Raw genomic sequence first — 7,307 nt, 5'->3', positions numbered from 1 at the left:
CAATTTCTTCGGAGACTCCCCAGTTACCTCCCGAATACCTAGAATTCCAAGATGTTTTCCGGAAGGATCAGGCTAACTCTCTACCTCCTCATAGGTCTTATGACTGCCAGATAGACCTGATACCTGGATCTACTCCTCCTTGTAGTAGAATTTATGCCCTCACCGAGCCTGAGAACCTTCACCTCCGACAATACCTGGAACAATACCTAGCGAATGGGTTTATTCGTCCTTCCAAGTCCCCTGCTTCCTCAGCTTTGTTCTTCGTTCCAAAAAAAGAAGGGGACCTTAGAACTGGTATAGATTATCGCGCCCTGAACCAGATCACCGTTAAGAATAGATATCCGTTACCTTTGATCCCTGAACTCCTGGACCAAGTCAGAAAAGCATGCATATATACAAAGCTGGATCTTAGAGGAGCCTACCACTTGGTACGAGTAAAAGAGGGCGATGAATGGAAGACGGCCTTCCGCACCAAGTATGGGCTATTTGAATATCAGGTCATGCCCTTCGGACTTTGCAATGCCCCGGCCGCCTTTCAATATTTTATGAACGATGTCCTCAGAGAGCTCATAGATGTGTGTGTTGTTGTTTACATTGACGACATCCTCGTTTATTCTTCATCGGAAACTGAACATCGGAAACACGTGAAAATGGTCCTCGAGAGATTGCGTCAACACAAACTTTTCGCTAAGTTGGAAAAATGTGTTTTCAACGTGACTGAAGTTGAATTCTTGGGATTCATATTATCACCTAGCGGAGTGCGTATGGATTCAAAGAAGGTCGATGCAATTCTCAAATGCCCATCGCCATCCTCCGTAAAAGGTGTTCAAAGCATGTTAGGCTTCGCTAACTTTTACCACAGGTTTATCCCCGAATTCTCTCGAATAGTCCAGCCCATCACCGCCTTGTTAAAGAAAAACAAACGTTTTGAATGGTCTACCGAGGCGGAACAAGCTTTCCAGAATTTGAAGACTAGATTTATCTCTGCACCGATCTTAAAACATCTTCGCCCAGAACTCCCCTACATCGTTGAAACTGATGCTTCGAGCCTTGCCGTGGGGGCAGTTCTATCACAAAAGGACCCAGTAACCAATCAGTTGCATCCCGTGGCATTTTGGTCCCGCAAATTCTCGCCTCCTGAAATCAATTACACTATTACTGATAAGGAACTTCTAGCTATCAAGTCCGCCTTTAAGGCTTGGCGGCATTATCTTCTGGGGGCCCGACACACCGTTACTGTGATTACAGATCACCGAAACCTGCAATATTTGAAAACCGCAAAAGCTCAATCCTCTAGGCAACTCCGTTGGGCACTATTCTTTGCCGAGTTTGACTTCATAATTACCTATCGACCTGGTACAAAAAACGGTAAAGCTGATGCCCTTTCTCGGATGGGAGTGGAAGAACATTTGATCAATCCTAAACCTGTACCTATCATTCCCGAACAAAGAATTCTAGGTGTAATCGCCACACAATCCATAGAGGAAGTTAAGGATAAAGCCAGGCTACTGGTAACTCCAGGAGACATACAGAATTGGCATCTGCAGGGAAAGGACTTTACGGTGAAGGACAACCTATTATATTTCCAAGAACGGTTATACCTGCCCAGCACAGATTTACAGAAAAAGGTAATCTCTTGTTATCACGATTCTTTAATGGAAGGACATCCCGGTATGACCAAGACCTCGGAAAAGATCAAGCGCTACTTCTGGTGGCCGTCTTGGAAAAAAGATATCAGAGACTTTATAATGTCCTGTGGAGTATGTGCCCAAAACAAGAGTCAAAAGGAAAAACCAGCCGGCCTCTTACGCCCTATTGACATCCCGCCTCGCCCTTGGCATACGCTTTCTATGGACTTCATCACCGATCTACCTCCATGCTCCGGATACAATATGATCCTAGTAATCGTGGACCTATTCTCCAAGATGGCGCATTTCATTCCACTCAAAGGCTTACCAACAGCAGCGACTCTGGCCCGAGAATTTCTCGAAAACATCGTCCGACTGCACGGTTTTCCTTCAGTTCTAATTTCGGATCGAGGTAGTCAATTTATTTCTCATTTTTGGCGAAGTTGCTGTCGGTCGGCTCAAATTGATGTGAGACTTTCGACCAGCCACCACCCTCAAACCGACAGACAAACCGAGAGGACCAATCAAACTCTGGAACAGTATTTGCGCTGCATGCTACAACAAACTGAAAAAACTTGGAAAGATATCCTTTGGATAGCCGAATATGCCTACAATAACTCTGTCCACTCGGGAACTGGGAAGACCCCGTTTTTTCTTTTATACGGTAGTCACCCTCGAACCTCGGAGTTGGATCCACTCCAAGATCTTGGAACACCAGCAGTAGACCACCTGCATTCTACAATCACCCAAGCCTTTAAGGAAGCCGTTTCTCACCTTCAAAGGGCTAAAGAACAATACAAGAAAGGAGCAGACCAACATCAGAAGGAAGCCCCCCAATATCAAGTAGGAGATCAAGTCTGGTTATCCACCAAATATCTACCTCTAAAAGGACCACGCACATTCAACCCAAGATACCTTGGTCCCTATTCCATCACTACCATAGTAAATCCAGTAGCGGTCAAGTTGGACTTGCCCCCTCACATGAAGATACATCCGGTCTTCCACGTCTCTCTATTAAAACCCGTGCAACCTCAAAGCCGACCAACTACATCTCCAAAACCTATTCTAGTTGATGGAGAACTCGAGTTTGAAGTCAAAAGCATCCTGGATTCCAAGATCTCCAAATCTAAACTATTTTACCTGATTGACTGGAAAGGCTACGGTCCCCAAGAAAGATCCTGGGAACCTGCAGAATATGTCCACGCGCCTCGTCTAATCAAAAGATTTCATCGAACATTTCCTAACAAACCCAAACCCCCGGAGAAGCCTGGTTTGGGAGGGGCCTTGAGGGGGGGTGCTGTCATGATCTCTGCTTCCAAAAGATCAGGACTTGCCCGACTCCCTTGGAAGCAGACCCATAACCCCGGTTCCGAGTGCCAGCCAGTCCCAATTGGGACCTTTTGGACCCTGTCCTGGCGCCAGTGGCACCAGGCTCATAAAGATGCCCAGTCCCAGCGCTGGAAGCGCCGGGCTCATAATGCTTGGGTGGACTTACCTGCAGCAGACCATGCTGCTTACTTACCTGCCAGTTGAACCCCGGATCCTCTTCTGTTTGGGACTACTTTTCCTGTTGGGTGGGGCAGGAGCCACTCCCTAGGTTCAGAACACTGGAACTCTTCTGGAAAGCAGGAACTCTTTTCTTACCTAGGCGTGGCTGTGGAAGGAGACATCTAAGCACTACAGGAGGCTATTTAAACCACACCCGATGGATGAATCTTGCTTTGTGTTATTCTGCATTCTCTGCAGCAGAACGCTCATCGTGTCTTCTGCTTCTGATCCTGGGCCTAAGGAAACAAAGGCTTACCATCCTGGAATCCAGTCTTCAGCAGCACCTGTAAAGACAAAGAAAGAACAGGTTAGCACTACGGTCTTCAGTGGCAGCGCATCTCTTACCTGGTCCATCGGCTGTCACCAACGCCTCGCACTGCATTCCGGCATCTGAAAGACAAAAGCTTACCAGCTCTTCGCACGCTCCGGAGGCCTTCGGCGCTGCATCCCGCATCTGAAAGACAAAAGAAGGTGCGTTTAAAGACATTGGGCAACTTTATTACTCACGTGCCATTACTCCTTCCCATGCCGAATCCAGTGGGTATTCCAGCACCCTTCAGCTTCTCTAAAGCTCCGAACTTGTACCTGCAAGATAAAAGGGACAGTTAGTGCGCATCGTGAAGCAGGCTACAAGCGCTTACCTACGTGCTTCCAGGCGCTTCTATTCCTCACGCGGGTTCGATCCTCAACTCTCATCAGCCCGCCATCCGCCATCGCCGGAACTCTGCAAGACAAGAGATATCATTACAAAAGACTTTTAAGACATTTGAAGCGCCCAGAACTTACCGTTCGTGCAGTTAACGACGGACAGCAGTCCTCTGAGGTCAAGAGGCCTGCACCCTTATCCAGTGAAGGAACTGGTTACGGCACCCTGCCCCGAGGCAGATGGAGAGCTCGGCGTTCACTTACCTAAGGTGAGGGCGTTAACCTTTGGGGTTCTACAGGAGAAGAGAAAGGGAAGAGGAGAGAGGCACCCAATAACCCCAGTTCATTAATCCCATATTTTCTATCTGCAGACATCTTACTCTTCGAGTCAGACATACAGTGCACAGAGGTCCAGCCCAAAGAGCCAACCGTGTGTTACACATCACCTTTGAAGATACGGCATTCACCCAGTCAAGACCGGCGCCTCTGCGGGAATCAGGTGAGCGTTACAGATTGCTGGTGAAGAAGTCTCTCTAACAATTCAAGTTATTCGGGTACTTCAAGCCCTGGGTTTTATTGCTAAACATATAGTTCATTAATGCTCGTGTGTGATTATGAGAAAATCACATATTACTGTGCTGATGTATTGTGATAAACGTTGCCTGCATTGTGTTTACGTTTTTTTCTCCGATTTTCATTTTATGTTTTATGTTTTGATGTTTGTGAAAAGACGAATTTTTCAGCTGTAACACAAAAAAATAAATAAATAAAAAAACAAAAGAATGCCGAATGAGCTGTATGTTGTATGTTGTGCATTATTGAATATCAAACTAAGGAGAAGTTATGCAAAGTACATGAAAGTATCACACGAGTGAAGTGAAAGTGATGTGCCATTTCGAATAGAGTGAAAGCAAGTCAAAAGCATTGATTGACAATATGAAAGTAGGAACCAAATGAAAGCCAGTGACAAGGGCTGAGGAAACAAGTGTAAAACAAGTTATAAGCAGTATTCTTAAGTGTGAAAGCAAGGGGGTGACAAGGAAAACAGGGAAAAAGAACTGCAAGTGAACAATTGACTCAGGTTCAAAGAGGGAGCCTGTGTTGGCAAAGAAGTCCAATGAGAACAAGTTAATATAACAAGGTGCCAAGGGTTATCGGTTGGGTGACTTGTAGTGGGTGGACCATGTGGTCTGACAACTGCGCCTAGACTGAATAACCCCTTCTTGGAGTGAACCAAGAAAAGCTAAGAAACTAAAGTTGCTGTGTCTATCAAGTATTGAAGTGATTCAAGAAAAGAGCAAGCTAAGTGAACTGTTGAAAAGCTTGTAAGGTTGCAAAGTTGTTTTGGAATGCTTATTCAAAGTCAAGAGAACTGACTGTGGTTTGGAAGCTAAAAGAGCTGCCTTCTTGGGGAAGGGATCCCCAAATCTTTTTGGAACTGCGTTGAACTTTGGGAAGGGAACGCTAAGGCCTTTTGCAACTGTGTTCAACTTGGGGAATAGAACCCTGAGGTCTTTTGTGTGGAACTGTTACTGTTGTAAACTTTGGCAAAGGGCTAAAACATAAGCCAGGGAGCTGAAAGAAGCTCAGAACTTTATTTTGAACACTGTTTCTTTGGTTGCTGACATCCCTACACATTGTATATCTTTAGTTGTGAGGACAAATATAGGTTTTGGACACATAGGCCCTCATTACGACCCTGGCGGAGGACCATGGTGCAATTTGCACCATGGTCCATGGCGCAGAGCTGCCAACTCCGCCATGGGGGTTGGCGGACTTACCGCCCCATTCCGACCTTGGCGGGGCGGTAAGTCCCCAATCCCCATTTACCCTTCCCCATTCCCATTTTTGCCCCATAGGGTATAATGGGAGTGGGGAAGGCGTTAATTACGCCACCGTAAATTACGGTGGCGTAATTAACAACAGGTCTCGTAGCGCCATGGATTTTTCCGCCCGGAAAAACCAGGCGAAAAAACCACCATGGCGCTACGGGAACTCGTAGTAAGGCGGAAAGGTACGCCATGCATTACGCTCGCGTAAAACCCTTTCCGCCAGGGTCGTAATGAGGGCCATACAGATGTTTGGGTTGAACTTAATGACATAGATCATCCTTAGTTTCTTTATGTAGGAAAATCACACCTTGGCATAGGGCAAGTTAAGCCTTTCTCCACCCAGACTAATAAGAAATCGATTCTTGATTTTAGAAAAAGTGAATCTGTTCTCTGTGTCTTACTTCATGATGCCTTCACAAATGGTGTCAGGTGTGGGATGTGGCTCAACCGATACAGGTTGGGGAACTCTCATATTTGAAAAACTGGGTACCAGAGCCTCAGATCCCTCAGTAGCTACTAAGGGCTCTATTGGGTTTGATTTTTGTAGCTGCAGGGATGAAATTATTCACCCAGGTGAAAGGATCCTAATACCACCCCCTAAAACATATTTTAGATTGGCTCCCAAATCAGGAATTGCATGGGGATTTGGAATTGATGTACTGGCTGGGGTTATAGAACCAGATGTTAGAGGTGATGTTAAAGTGTTGTCACAGAACCATGCAAAAGATCCCTTCCACATCTATCAGGGGATACAATTGTTCAAGGGGTGCTTGAGAGGGCAATGTTCCCTAGGTGTCATGATGCCTACTCCCGGGAAGCCAGTTCAGTGCCAGTGTTCCCGAAAGCAGACATCATGTCCCCATTATGGGAGTGCTTGGATGGACTTACCTGATGCAGACCATGCTGCCGGATCCAGACCTCCTTGAGGTCTGAAAGGGACTATTTTACCTATGGGACTATTTTACCACTCGGGCGTGGCTGAGGAAGAATACTTACCTGGAACTACTTTGGGGGCTATTTAAACCACGCCCAGACAGCAGCTCACGCTTCGCGTTGTTCTGCATCTAGCAGCTGGACGCTCACCGTGTCTGCTCCTGCATCCTGGCTCCAGCCATGCCCGCCTGCAACCTGGAACACCTGAAAAGGAAGGAAAGGAGAGAAAGGTGAATAATTGAACTTTACCTACCTCCATCCGGAGTTCGGAACCATCACTCCGACGATCCTGAGAAAAGACATTATTTTTAGAAGCGCATTGCATCGCTCGCTGCAGCGCCGCGTTCCACTCACCTCACGAGGCGCCCTCGGGCTCTTCAGCCACCATTGGCACCATCCGTCGCCTTTCAGCGCCTAAGGAGAAAAAGAGACAAAACAAAGGTGAGCGAAGGAACAGATCGAGGAAGGCCTGATTCCTCCACCTTAAGACTTACCTGATTATTTTTGGGACAATCTTTCCTCACCTCGGGTCGGTGCTGCTTCTTTGGCACTGCTGTAACCCGGCCCCTAAGGGGAAAAAGACACACGCATTAGTGGGTGAAAGCAAGATCACTAAGGGAACCATCCATCAAAAAGACTCACCAGAGTTACCTTCGGCGAATCCATTCCTCTACGCGGATTCTTCATCCTACATCTGAAATAGAGAAAAGGACAACAGACA

Source organism: Ambystoma mexicanum, chromosome 5p (genome assembly GCF_040938575.1).
Source record: "Ambystoma mexicanum isolate Mex_15411 chromosome 5p, UKY_AmexF1_1, whole genome shotgun sequence".
Taxonomy (NCBI): Eukaryota; Metazoa; Chordata; class Amphibia; order Caudata; family Ambystomatidae; genus Ambystoma; species Ambystoma mexicanum.
The sequence above is the reverse complement of the archived record's forward strand: the minus strand, read 5'-3'. Positions refer to the sequence as shown.